Consider the following 12,398-nt stretch of genomic DNA (forward strand, 5'->3'; position numbering starts at 1 on the left):
CATAATTTCAAAAGGATCGTTAATGAGTGCTGGCGTATCTGATGAAATAATTTAGGTCGTATGACAAATTTAATTTATTTTTAATGCAGTAGTTTTTCATTAATGACACTCAATATTCTAAAATTTTTTAATTCAAACTTTTACCTTGAGCTTCGATGTTATTAGCAGAATTTCAAATGGATCGTTTATGAGTGCTGGCGTATCTGATGAAATAATTTAGGTCGTATGATAAATTTAATTTATTTTTTTAATGCAGTAGTTTTTCAGTAAAGACACGCGATATCCTAAGAGTAGTTGATTCAAACTTTTACCTTGAGAATTGATGTTGTTAGCAGAATTTCAAATGAATCATTTATGAGTGCTGGCGTATCTGATGAAATAATTTATGTCGCATGATAAATTTAATTTATTTTTTTTAATGCAGTAGTTTTTTAGTAAGGACACTCGAAATCCTAAAAGTGTTTGATTCAAACTTTTACCTTGAGCATCGATGTTTTTAGCAGAATTTCAAAATTATCGTACATAAGTGCTGGCGTATCTGATGAAATAATTTAGATTGTATGATTAATTTAATTTTTAATTATTTTTTTTTTCAGTAATTATTTAATAAGCACACTTGATATCCTAAAAATGTTTGATTCAATTTTAACATTGAGCATCGAAGTTTTTAGTAGAATTTCAAAGGGATCGTTTATAAGTGCTGACCTGTCTTTGATGAACTAATTCATGTCGCATGATAATTTTTTTTTAATGCAGTAGTTATTCAATAAGGAAACTCGATATACTAAAAGTGTTTGATTCCAACTTTTACCTTGATAATCGATGTTGTTAGCAGAATTTCAAAAGGATCGTTTATGAGTGCTGGCGTATCTGATGAAATAATTTAGGTCGTATGATCAATTTAATTTTTTTTTAATGCAGTAGTTTTTTAGTAAGGACACTTAATATCCTAATAGTGTCTGATTAAATCTTTTACATTGAGCATCGACGTTGTTAGAAGAATTTCAAAAGGATTGTTTATAAGTGCTGGCGTATCTGATGAAATAATTTAGGCCGTATGATAATTATATTTTTTTTTTATGCCGTAGTTTTTCAGTAAGGACACTCGATATCATAAAAGTGTTTGATTCAAACTTTTACCTTGAGCATCAATGTTGTTAGCAGAATTTCAAAAGGATCGTTTATGAGTGTTGGCGTATCTAATGAAATAATTTAGGTCGTATGATAAATTAAATTATTTTTTTTTAATGCAGTAGATTTTTAGTAAGGACAGTCGATATCCTAAAAGTGTTTGATTCAAACTTTTACCTTGAGCATCGATGTTTTTAGCAGAATTTCAAAAGGATCGTACATAAGTGCTGGCGTATCTGATGAAATAATTTAGATTGTATAATTAATTTAATTTTTTTTAATGAAGTAGTTTTTCAGTAAGGACAATCGATATCCTAAAAGTATTTGATTCAAACTTTTACCTTGAGAATCGATGTTGTTAGCAGAATTTCAAAAGGATCGTTTATGAGTGCTGACCTGTCTTTGATGAACTAATTCATGTCGCATGATATTTTTTTTTAATGCATTAGTTATTCAATAAGGACACCCGACATCCTAAAAGTGTTTGGTTTTAACTTTTACCTTGAGCATCGATGTTGTTAGCAGAATTTCAAAAGGATCGCTTAGGAGTGCTGGCGTATCTGATGAAATTATCTAGGTCATAGGAAAAATTTAATTTATTTTTTTTAATGCAGTAGTTTTTTAGTAAGGACACTCGATATCCGAAAAGTGTCTGATTCAAACTTTTACCTTGATCATCGACGTTGTTAGCAAAATTTCAAAAGGAACGTTTATGAGTGCTGGCATATCTGATGAAATAATTTAGGTTGTATGATAAATTTAATTTTTTTTTTTTAATGCAGTAGTTTTTCAGTAAGGACACTCGATATCCTAAAAGTGTTTGATTCAAAATTTTACCTTGAGAATCGATGTTGTAAGCAGAATTTCAAAAGGATCGTTTATGAGTGCTGGCGTATCTGATGAAATAATTTAGGTCGTATGATAAATTTAATTTATTTTTTAATGCAATAGTTTTTCAGTAAGGACACTCGATATGCTAAAAGTGTTTGATTAAAACTTTTACCTTGAGCATCGATGTTCACACACACACACACACAGACAGAGAGAGAGGACAAACATACAGAGAAGACACAAAAACAAAGACGACACACCCACAGAGACGACACACACACAGATACGAAACACACATAGAGATGACACACACACATAGAGACAACACACACACACACAAACAGACGACACCCACACAGAGCTGACACACACACACACAGACGACACACACAAAGTGACGACTTACACATAGAGACGACATACGCACAGAGACGACAAACACACAGAGACGATACACATAGAGTGACAACACACACACAGAGACGACAAACATACAGAGACGTAACAAACACAAAGAGACGGCACACACAGATACGAAAAATACAAAGAGACGACACACGCACAGAGACGACACACACATAGAGCCGACTCACACAGAGAGGAGAAACACACAGAGACGACAGCCACAAACACACAGAGACAACAGACACAAAGAGACAACTCACACACAGAGAGGACAAACACACAGAAACGACACGCACACACACAGAGACAACACAGAGACAACACAGACACAGAGATGACACACACACAGAGACAAAACACACACAGAGACGAAATATACACAGAGACGAAACATACACAGAGACGACACACACGCACACAGAGAAGACAAACATACAGAGAAGACACAAAAACAGAGACGATACACACACAGAGATGACACACATATAGAGACTACAGAGTCAAAGTGACGATACACACACAGACAGCAAACACACACAGAAACGACACACACACACACAGAGAGACGACACACACATAGAGACAACACAGACACCGAGACGACACACACAAAGAGACGACACAGACACAAAGAGACGACACACACAAAGTGACGACTTACACATAGAGACGACATATAGAACTCTTAACTAAAAATTAAAATCTTAACTCTCTTAACTTACACATATAGAACTCTTAACTATAACTAAACTAAACTAGAACTCTAACAAAAACTCTAAGCTAAGACTCTAAGGTAAAACACCAAACTCTTAACTAAAACTAAACTAAACAAGAACTCTAACTAAAACACTAAGCTATGACTCTCAGCTAAAAACACCAAACTCTTAACTAAAACTAAAATAAACTAGAACTCTAAGCTAAGTCTCGAAGGTAAAACATCAAATTCTTAACTAAAATTAAACTAAACTAGAACTCTAACAAAAACTCTAAGCTAAGACTCTAAGGTAAAAAAATAAAATCTTAACTAAAACTAAACTAAACTATAAATATAACTTAAACTAAAATGTAAAAAATCAAACTCTTAACTAAAATTAAACTAAAATAGAACTCTAACAAAAAAACTCTAAGCTAAGACTCTAAGCTAAAACTCTAAACTCTTAACTAGCCTATTGCTAAAGTAAACTTTAACTCTGTCAAAAAATTTAAGTATAAGATAAAACTAGAAACTATTAACCCAAGCTAAATTAAACTAGAACTTCAACATAAACCTTGAGTTAACACTCTAAGCTAAAAACAATAAGCTCTAAACGAAAACTATACTAATATAGAACTCTAACAAAATCTCTAAGCTATGCCTCTATGGTAAAATAACATACCATTAACTAAATGTAAACTAAACGATAACTATAACTAAAACTCTAAGCTAAGACTATAAGTTAAAACACCAAACTCTTAACTAAAACTAAACTATACTAGAACTCTAACTTAAACTCAAAGTTAAAACATAAAAATATTAAATAAAATTAAACTAAACTAGAACTCTATCAAAAAAATCTAAGTTAAGACTCTAAGCTAAAACTCTAAACTATTAACTAAAACTTAGACAAACTAAAACTTTAAGTAAAACTCTAAGCCATGACTCTAATCTAAAACTCTAAATTCTTAACTGTAACTAAACTAAACATCGACTCTAACTAAAACTCTAAGCTAAGACTCTAAGTTAAAATTATAAACTATAAACTAAAACTAAATTAAACTAGAAGTCTAACAAAAACTCTAAGCTAAGATTCTAAGCTAAAACTCGAAACTCTTAACTAGAACTTAACCAAACTATAAATCTAAGTAAAATTATAAGGTATGACTCTAAGCTAAGACTCTAAATTCTTAACTGTAACTAAACTAGACTAAACTAGAACTCTAATTAAAACTCCAAGCTAAGACTCTAAGCTAAAAACTCTAGACTCTTAACTAAAACTAAACTAATCTAGAACTCTAACTAAAACTCTAAGCTAAGACTCTAAGGTAAAACACCAAATTCTTAACTAAAACTAAACTAAACTAGAATTCTAACTGAAACTCAAAGGTAAAACATCAAACTCTTAACTAAAACTAAACTAAAGTAGAACTCTAAGCTAAGACTCTAAGGTAAAACTCTAAACTCTTAACTAAAACTAAACTAAACTAGAACTTCAACATAAACTCTAAGCTGAGACTATAAGATAAAACTCTAAACTCTTAACTAAAATTAAACTAAACTAGAACTCTAACAAAAAAACTCTAAACTTAGACTCCAAGCTAAAACTCTAAACCCTTAACTATAAGTAAACTAAACTTCAACTCTAAGTAAAACTGTAAGCTAAGACTCTAAGGTGGAACTCTAAACTCTTAACTCTAAATTCTTAACCAAAACTAAACTAAACTAGAACTATAACTTAAACTCAAAGGTAAAAAATAAAACTCTTAACTAAAATTAAAATAAATTAGAAATCTAACAAAAAAACTCTAAGCTAAGACTCTAAGCTAAAACTCTAAAATCTTAACTATCACTAAAATAAACTTCAACTCTAACAAAAACACCAAGCTAAGATTCTAAGCTAAAACTCTAAACTATTAACTAAAACTAAACTAAACAAGAACTTCAACAAAAACTCTAAGCTAAGACTCTAAGCTAAAAACTCTAAACTCTTAATTAAAACTAAAATAAACTAGAACTCTAACAAAAGCTCTAAGCTAAGACTCTAAGCTAAAATTCTAAACTCTTAACTAAAACTAAACTAAACTAGAACTCTAACTAAAACTCTAAGCTAAGACTATAAGTTAAAACACCAAACTCTTAGCTAAAACTAAACTAAACTATAAATCTAACTGAAACTAAAAGGAAAAAAATCAAATTCTTTACTAAAATTAAAATAAACTAGAACTTTAACAAAAAAACTATAATATAATACTATATTCTAAAACTATAAACTATTAGCTATTACTAAAATAAAATTCAAATCTAAAAAAAAATATAAGATAAGACTCTAATATAAAGTTCTACTCTATTAACTAAAATTAAACTAAACTAGAATTTCAACATAAACTCTAAGCTAAGACTCTAAGCTAAAAACTCTAAACTCTTAACTAAAACTAAAATAAACTAGAACTCTAACAAAAACTATAAGCTAAGACTCTAAGGTAAAATTCTAAACTCTTAACTAAAACTAAACTAAACTAGAACTCTAACTAAGCCTCTAAGCTAAGACTTTAAGGTAAGACACCAAACTCTTAAATAAAACTACACTAAACTAGAACTCTAACTGAAACTCGATGGTAAAAAATCAAACTCTTAATTAAAGTTAAACTAAACTAGAACTCTAACAAAAAAAACTCTAAGCTAAGACTCTAAGCTAAAACTCAAAACTCTTAACTAAAACTTAGCCAAACTAAAACTTTAATTAAAATTCTAATCTATGACTCTAATCTAAAAATATAAATTCTTATCTGTAAATAAAATAAACTAAAAATCTAAATATAACTATAAGCTAATACTCTAAGGTAAAACTTTAAACTCTTAACTAAAACTAAATTAAACTAGAACTCTAACAAAAACTCTAAGCCAAGACTCTAAGCTAAAACTCGAAACTCTTAACTAAAACCTAACCAAACTATAACTTTAAGTAAAATTCTAAGCTATGACTCTAAGCTAAAACTCTAAATTCTGAACTGTAACTAAATTAAACTAAACTAGATCTCTGAATAAAACTCTAAGCTAAGACTCTAAGCTAAAAACTCTAAACTCTTAACTAAAACTAAAATAGAACTCTAACAAAAACTCTAAGCTAAGACTTTAAGCTTAAACTCGAAACTCTTAACTAAAACTTAGCCAAACTATATCTTTAAGTAAAATTCTAAGCTAAGGCTCTAAGCTAAAACTCTAAATTCTGAACTGTAACTAAACTAAACTTCAACTCCAACTAAAACTCTAAGCTAAGTCTCTAAGGTAAAAATTCAAACTCTTACCTATAACTAAGTTTTGGGTGAAAAGGATGGATAATTCAATTTGTAAAATGGGTTTAGGACGGACATAAAGAAAATAACTTGTTCTGAAATGGCATTTGAAAAGTATTACTTGGTGTTGGAGCATTCAAAAAGGCAGTATAGTAAAGTTGTGGGTGAAAAGGATGGGAACTTCAACTTGTAAAATGGGTTTAGGATGGACATTATGAAAAGAACGTGTTCTGAAATGCCCTTTGAAAAGTATTGCTTGGTGTTGGAGCATTCAAAAAGCTGTAAAGTAAAGTTGTGGGTTTAAAGGATGGGTACTTCAACTTGTAAAATGGGTTTAGGATTGACATTAAGAAAAGAACTTGTTCTGAAATGCCCTTTGAAAATTATTGCTTGGTATTGGAGCATTCAAAAAGCTTTAAAGTAAAGTGTTGGGCGTAAAGAATGGGTACTTCAAGTTGTAAAATGGGTTTAGGATGGACATTATGAAAGTAACTTGTTCTGAAATGCCTTTTGAAAAGTATTGCTTGGTGTTGGAACATTAAAAAAGCTATAAAATAAAGTTGTGTGTGTAAAGGATGGGTACTTCAACTTGTAAAATGGGTTTAGGAAGGACATTAAGAAAATAAATTGTTCTGAAATGCCCTTTGAAAAGTATTGCTTGGTGTTGGGGCATTCAAAAAGCTGCAAAGTAAAGTTGTGTGTAAAAAGAATGGGTACTTCAATTTTTTAAATGGGTTTAGGAGGGAAATTAAGAAAAGAACTGGTTCTGAAATGCCTTTGAAAAGTATTGCTTGGTGTTGGAGCATTCAAAAAAGCAGTATGGTAAAGTTGTGGGTGAAAAGGATGGGTACTTTAACTTGTAAAATGGGTTTTGGATGGACATTAAGAAAATAACTTGTTCTGAAAAGATATAATAAAGCCTTAAAAAAGTATTAAAAAATGGGGGCTCTGGGGCCTTTGGGACGCCGGGGGCCCTTTGGGAGCCCGGGGGACATTTGAGGACCGGGAGCTTCCTTCGGGGTTGGGGTAGGGGAATCGGAGCCCTTTGGGGTTGGGGTAGGGACCTCACGACACTGTTCAAATGGAACTTGTGTACTATAACGACCACAGAGTTTCACCCACAAATCCTCTTCTAAAACATCTTCTAAAATCATCTTTTAAAATGTCTCTAACTGTTTCACCGAAATAATTCCCTAAAATGTCTAAAACGGTTTCGCCCAAATAACCCCTAAACGTAATTTCAGCGTGTTCCTTTTATTTTTGGCATCCCTGCCATGTCAAATTTCAAATTACTGGGAAACCCTTTCCCGCGTTAATCTCTTCATCGCTAAGATCAAAACATTTGCCCAGAAACAATTCTCCTGGAAGAACTCCAAAGACATTAATAAACATTCGCCCGGAAACAATTCTCCTTGGAAATACATCAGACATTAATAAACTTCACCCATTCCTTTTTCGTGACAAATAAATCAACCTTGATATTACCTGTCAGACATTAATCAATTTCTCGGAAACCATCCATCAAAGTGAGAAAAATCCTGTTTTTTCATTCTCACTGACAAAAACCATAAAACAGACATAAATTACTGTTGACATCCGAGAAAAGCATCAAAAAAATTGACCAACACACATAACCGTCCAAGAAACATCCATAAAAGTGAGAAAATTCCTGTTTTTTCAAGTGAGAAAAAACTTCAAACTCTTACCTATAACTAAGCTGTGGGTGTAAAGGATGGGTACTTCAACTTTTAAAATGGGTTTAGGATGGACATTATGAAAAGAACTTGTTCTGAAATGCCCTTTGAAAAGTATTGCTTGGTGTTGGAGCATTCAAAAAGCTGTAAAGTAAAGTTGTGGGTGTAAAGGATGGGTACTTCAACTTGTAAAATAGGTTTAGGAGGGACATTAGGAAAAGAACTGGTTGTGAACTGCCTTTGAAAAATAATGCTTGGTGTTGGGGCATTCAAAAAGCTGTAAAGTAAAGTTGTGTGAGAAAAAGATGGGTACTTCAAATTTTAAACTGGGCTTCGGAATGACATTAAGAAAATAACTTGTTCTGAAATGCCTTTTGAAAAGTATTACTTGGTGTTGGAGCATTCAAAAAGGTAGTATAGTACAGTTGTGGGTGAAAAGGATAGGAACTTCAACTTGTAAAATGGGTTTAGGATGGACATTATGAAAAGAACTTGTTCTGAAATGCCCTTTGAAAAGTATTGCTTGGTATTGGAGCATTCAAAAAGCTGTAAAGTAAAGTTGTGGGTGTAAGGGATGGGTACTTCAATTTTTAAAATGGGTTTAGGAAGGAGATTATGAAAAGAACTTGTTCTGAAATGCCCTTTGAAAGGTATTGCTTGGTGTTGGAGCATTCAAAAAGCTGTAAAGTAAAGTTGTGTGTGAAAAGGATAGGTACTTCAACTTGTAAAATGGGTTTAGGAAGGACATTAAAAAAATAATTTGTTCTGAAATGCCATTTGAAAAGTATTGCTTGGTGTTGGAGCATTCAAAAAGCTGTAAAGTAAAGTTGTGTGTAAAAAGGATGGGTTCTTCAATTTGTAAAATGGGTTTAGGAGAGACATTAAGAAAAGAACTGGTTCTGAAACGCCTTTGAAAAGTATTGCTTGGTGCTGGAGTATTCAAAAAACAGTAAAGTAAAGTGTTGGGTGAAAAGGATGGGTACTTCAACTTGTAAAATGGGTTTAGGATGGACATTAAGAAAATAACTTGTTCTGAAAAGATATAATAAAGCCTTAAAAAAGTATTAAAAAATGGGGGCTCTGGGGCCTTTGGGACGACGGGGGCCTTTGGGAGCCCGGGGGACCTTTGAGGACCGGAAACTTCCTTCGGGGTTGGGGTAAGGGCATCAGAGCCCTTTGGGGTTGGGGTAGAGGACCTCACAACGCTGTTCAAATGGAACTTGTGTATTATAACAATCACAGAGTTTCACCCTCAAATTCTCTTCTAAAACATGTTCTAAAATCATCTTTTAAAATGTCTCTAACTGTTTCGCCGAAATAATTCCCTAAAATGTCTAAAACGGTTTCGCCCAAATAACCCCTAAACGTAATTTCAGTGTGTTCCTTTTGTTTTTGGCATCCCTTCGCGGTCACATTTCAAATTACTAGGAAACCCTTTCCCGCGTTAATCTCTTCATCTCTAAGATCAAAACATTCGCCCGGATAAAATTTTCCTTGGAAATACATCAAAGACATTAATAAACTTCACCCATTCCTTTTTCGTGACAAATCAATCAACCTTGACATCACCTGTCAGACATTAATCAATTTCTCGGAAAACATCCATCAAAGTGAGAAAAATCCTGTTTTTCCATTCTCACTGACAAAAACCATAAAACAGACATAAATTACTGTTGACATCCGAGAAAAACATCAAAAAAATTGACCAACACACATAACCGTCCATGAAAACATCCATAAATGTGAGAAAATTCATGTTTTTTCAAGTGCCAAAAATTCTGTTTTTTCATTCTCAGTGAGAAAACCATAAACCACGTGGTAATGTCACGAGTTTATAAGGCCTTTCTACTCACACACACACACACCGATACCCAGACCCACACACATACAAACACAAACACAACTACTAACACTAACACATTCTCACTCACTCACACACATACTCACACTCCCACACCCACCCACTCCCACACCCACACACACCCACCCTCACACACACACACACGCACACACACACACACACACGCACTCACACAGACCCACACAACCACACACACACACACACTCACCCACACACACACACACACGCGAACACGAACACTCTCGCCCACCCCACCACACACACACCCACACTACCACATACACAGACAGATAGAGACGCACACACACACACACACACACACACACACACACACACACACACACACACACACACACACACACACAGAGTCCAGAGGGGTGTGTCACGGTGTCTTTGCAACTGTGTTCCCTTTAATAGAATCGGTAATTGTATTGCGTCGGTGTGACGACTGTAGGGGTTGGTAGCTCCACTTATCTGACCCTTTAAAGGCGAGGGTGTGTCGCGTGGTGTAACATGCGCTTTAAACGGGGGTGCGTCATATGACGTCAGAGGGCATGTCATAGATTTACACCTGACCTAACCGAACCATTGAACTCTTGCAAAGGAAATTGAACTCTTGCCAAAAATGGGAATCTTGCCAGCTAGGGAGAGGTGCGAGGGTGTGACGTAAGAGGGCATGACTTTGAAATCCTATGGGAAACGGGATAGGGATCAGGTTCAGGTTCAGGTTCATTTATTATTCAATCTTACATAATGACACTAAATATATACAGATATCTGGCAGTGAGACAATCTCGTTTTGCACAGATAAAAAAAGAAAAACAATAAAGAAATATACGAAATAACTTTGAAACTGGGGAGGGCATGTCATAGAATCAATTATGGCCGCACTACTCATATAGGACCGTAAAGGCAAAGGTATACTAAAAAAAAGGCTGATCAATTTTTGCGTATGCTTGAATTACGTCGGCCTGTATTAGCTTTGACAAGATTTTTGAAGACGCTAAATTTCATCTTAGGAGGACTGAGGTCTGGAGGAGCGGTTAACCCCCCCCCCCCCCGCCCCAGAGCAAATTATTCCCCTGTGTATATCCCAAGCATTATATATTATTTTTATTTAATTGTACTTTCATTATAATATTTGATGCCACGTTTTATAGAAGGGTTTGAATTTGTTTGGAAACTGAAATTTGTAGTTCCCTATCTAAAGGCCAAAAGCTATTGTAGGACAACCAGCCTCCTTCTCATGCGCTTTCTTTGCCCTGTGGCATCCTCGTGACCCCAGTGGTATCGGATAAAGCCTGGTTTAACAGGATAGGAATCAATCCTTATTAAAGTAATAGTAATAAAATAAAATAAATAATCAATCCTAATAAAACATAGAAAGTGAGGAATCAACCTTTTGAATAAAAATTTTTCATTGCCATTGTTTTCACAACATGCCTCCACAAGTTTAGCTTTTGGTGCGCTTCTGATTAATTGTTCTATAGTGTATATAATAGATTTTGTTTCTACAACTACTACTAAGAAAGCAAATAATGCTGAAGGAAAATAAAAAACGGGCGAGGGTCGAAGCCTCAGCCAATCGAGGCCACATTTGCGAGGGTGGAAGGCTCGAGCAAGTGGAAGGAGGTATGCTTTTTGATAGCCAAAAGGTCCGAGAAGTCGGCCCTTTTTGTTATTGCAAAAATAGTAACTACAATTACCTATTGTTAATCCAGTTGGATAATTTTCACAGATAAAGTTATCCTGTGGAATACGACTTTATTGATAGCATAAGATGGTATCTTTGGAGTTTTGAAGACACTCTAAGTTAGTAACTACCTAAAATGAACACTTTTGTTTGTTTGGTAAGTTAGAGTCTGCTTTAGTTTTGTTTAATTGCCAGCGCTGAAGTATGCCCCTAGACACGTGCACCGTTTTTAATATTGTATTTATATTCATTTTAAAATAAAACTGATCTAATCTACTGGGTTGTTTCACGTAATTGAGCAAAAACTACTATACAATCCGATAAAAATGATTCATCCATCCCAAGGTGTCGTACCTTCATATGTAAACCTCTTGACAGTGGTCCTACTAACACACAAATAAGCTTGTTTTTTGAAAATTCTTGGTTTGATCGGTTTCAGTATAGGCTATATTCATCTACTAGCTTACCCGTTACACCCTAATGCGATCCAAAAAAAGAAGAAATTCAAGGAAAATCCCTCCCCACGTATTAATATTTTTGAATTTAAATGTAATTGAACAATTCCCTTTACGCCAAATTCTATACCGAAAAATATTTTAAAAAATTTTAGTTTAAAAGTATTTGAAAAATCAGGTTAGGATTATTAACCGACACGCCAGATGCTCATTCGTCACATGATCTTAATTACCATGAGGCGAAATAGGTGCACCATTTTTATATGTGTGGGATAGTGGAGGCGGTGGGGGGGGGGGTGTTTGCAGAGCCCTGATTTTCGTAATTTCTTTAGTAGTTT

This window comes from Artemia sp. Qi Xiang Cuo, chromosome 2, assembly GCF_049724085.1.
Source record: "Artemia sp. Qi Xiang Cuo chromosome 2, ASM4972408v1, whole genome shotgun sequence".
Taxonomy (NCBI): Eukaryota; Metazoa; Arthropoda; class Branchiopoda; order Anostraca; family Artemiidae; genus Artemia; species Artemia sp. Qi Xiang Cuo.